Source organism: Palaemon carinicauda, chromosome 14 (assembly GCF_036898095.1).
Source record: "Palaemon carinicauda isolate YSFRI2023 chromosome 14, ASM3689809v2, whole genome shotgun sequence".
Taxonomy (NCBI): domain Eukaryota; kingdom Metazoa; phylum Arthropoda; class Malacostraca; order Decapoda; family Palaemonidae; genus Palaemon; species Palaemon carinicauda.
The window spans coordinates 138387280-138390640 of NC_090738.1; positions in this window are offsets into that span (position 1 = coordinate 138387280).

Sequence of the window (3361 nt, forward strand, 5' to 3'; positions counted from 1 at the left end):
CATCTATAAAAAGAATAGTATATGAGAAACTGTAATTCTCTTAAGTAGGGGCGGGTCCGGAGGACCCGGGACTAAACATAAGTCTAACTTAAGACTAGAGCTTAACTGTAATACTCTTAAGTAGGGGCGGGTCCGGGGGACCCGGGCCTAAACATAAGTCTAACTTAAGACTAGAGTATAACTATCCATTCCGGTCGAGCCGGGATCATAAAGAAGGATGCAACAAAGAATTAACACACATGGTGTCTGATTTCCCGGAGCGAGGTTAAGCCCCGGACCGGGATATAAAAGTACATCCATAAACTAATACATATAGGAACTCCGGGATAGTGATCTGTCATATATAATCATAGTAACTGTTATAAATTAAGAGGGGGGCGGAACTGTAGATAAGAACCACCAACAGAACCCGGAGGGTTTCGTATAACATGATAAAAGTGTGCTAGGTGAATATAAAATAGGGTGCACCGGGATCCTACTCTGTTGACCGGTGGCCAACCAGTCTAGACAGAGACGAAACCGCCGGGACACCCGGAGAGAGGACAAAGTCCATAAGCACTGAACTACCCCCTCTGAAAGAAGGGAAGGCAACGGTCCCCTAGGGGAGGGGGGAGAGAAGCCTAGCCACCAACCTAGCGAGAGGGGGAGCTTGGGGGAGGATCACGTGATACGGAGCAGCAGGGCTACCAACTGACGATCCCCAAACACTACCAAAACAGATCATACGGAGTAATAAGCACAAATATTCATTATAAAAGTAATAGCGTTGAAAAATATATAAATATACACATAAAAAATTAGGGCAAGGCATGCGAAATAATGAATAAATCCCGAAGGACAACATCCTGATGGCTTAAATAATAAAAATTGCCGCCCAGTAACGAAGGTCGGCAAGCCATCTACGATACGTAATCTGATATCGGCCCTAAATATGAACCACAAGGGTTCTAAACGCTAAATAATGAATATCCACAATAAAACATATAAAAATTTAAACTAATAATAAAAATAATACACTTAGTAACACCGCGAGTGAAACTAAAAGCTCTCAAAACAGGAGTACCAACCGTAAGCGGAATCGAGCAAGACCGAGATGATCGAAGAGAATAAACTCCTATAATTTAAATATTAAACGATCTAGATTGCTCAAAACACAGCAAAACATAGCTTGGTACTTAACTTAGACGGTGTCTCCTGGGAAACCGATGTAGAAGCCATAATCCACGAAAAATAAGGCAAAAACACGAGAGCACAAACAAGCGGGTTACCACACAGGCGTGCTAAAAAGGAGTTGGGTTCTGAGCGGATGCAGAGTTGGTGGTGCCGAGTGAGGTTGAACGGCTCTCCTCTATTGGGGTCTTTGTCGTGGATGAATCTAAATAGTGCGGGACCTCTGGATTATACAGTGAACCCTCGTTTATCGCGGTAGATAGGTTCCAGACGCGGGCGCGATAGGTGAAAATCCGCGAAGTAGTGACAGCATATTTACCTATTTATTTAACATGTATATTCGGACTTTTAAAACCTTCCCTTGTACGTAGTACTGTTAACAAACCACCCTTTAATGTACAGAACACTTAATGCATGTACTACAGCACCCTAAACTAAAACAGGCACAAATATTAAAGGCGATTTTATATCATGTGTTTCCTAAACACCTAAAAAGCACGATAAAAAATAGCAACCAATGTTTTGTTTACGTTCATCTCTGATCATAATGAAGAAACAAACTCATTTAGTGTACACATATATGTACGTATAGGTTAGTTTTTGCATCGATTATATTGATTATACAGTACTGTATGTTGATTTTTTTATTACCAATGTTTTAGTTTACGTATTTTTCTTAGGACTTCCAAATGAAATCTTTTTCTTTATGACGCCGCCTGAAACGACGGCGTGTACGCTCAGTAAACAACCACGCTCAGAACAAACAAGGCATTTAACGCGCATGATGATAGTGATAAATAATGATACAGTACATACAGTATTTACAGTAAAAGCATTTAAAAAATATGTTACCTTACAAATATAAATTATACAGTATTGTACGTAGCAAAGCAGGAAAACAATTTACGAGAGAGAGAGAGAGAGAGAGAGAGAGAGAGAGAGAGAGAGAGAGAGAGAGAGAGAGAGAGAGAGAGATTGTTTTACGTACGTAAATGTAAATTTTAAACAAAAAAAATATGATAGGTTACAACATGTAGACTTTTAAAACCTTCCCTTTAACTTAATGCATACAGTACGTACATTACTAAACTATAAAACAGGTTAAAGTAAAAAATAAAGATTGTTACTGTACTCACCACGAAAGAAGTTCAAGAAAAACTTGAATGACGATGGCGATGAATTTGCTGCACAGTAGAAATGATGATGATGAAGCTGATGATGTGTTCTACTGTGCAGTCAATGATAGTATTTTACGTCTCTTCAGACAGAGGTGTCTTTTCCTGGGACACCTCTTCAACTTCTTCAATTTCTTCCGAAGGCGTACTAGCAGGAGGAACTGGCTCTTTTTTGCGAGGCTGGAAGAACATTGTGATCGGAAGTTGTTGCCGCTGCTTCTTTTTTCGATCCAAGAGCATCCTGTAGGGAGTCATGATGTCATCGACCTTATTTGAGAATTGCATCGAGCGAACCATATCCTCGTCCCACTCTTGTAACATTTCTTTCGCCTCCTTCATAAGGTTGCAGAACTTGGCAAGCCGTTCTAATGTTAAGCCCGTTTCTTCGACATTTTCTTGGGTCTCTTCCTGGGTACCCTCACTCTCTTCCTCACTTGCCGATTTCGTCAGGTCTTCGAGGTCTGCGTCAGTTAGGGGCTGGGAATGGCAGTCCAACAACTCGTCCACGTCTTCAGTCGTCATGTCGCCAAACCCGTCACCTCCAATTATGGCAGCCAACTTCACAGATTTCCGTATTGCAGAGTGTTGGATTTCCGACGGAGTAAATCCCTTGTCGTCGTAAACAATATCGGGCCACAGCTTCTTCCAGCTCGCATTTACGGTTGCAGGTTTCATCTCTTGAAGTGCCTTTTGAATATTCTGCAGGCACGTGGCTATGGTGTACTGCCGCCAGTACGCCTTCAAGTTGAAATCTTCATCCTCGTCATCTTGGGCAGCATCCACACACGCAACGAGGTCCGCCAAGGTATTCTTCGTGTAGAGGGCCTTGAACGCCCTGATAACCCCCTGGTCCATTGGTTGAATTAATGACGTGGTGTTGGGTGGCAGGAACTCAACCTGAACGCCCTCACGCGACAGGTCAGTTGCGTGTCCACCAGCGTTATCCATAAGGAGAAGGATCTTGAATGGCAAGCCCTTCTCTAAGAGATATTCATGGACTTGCGGGATGAAACACT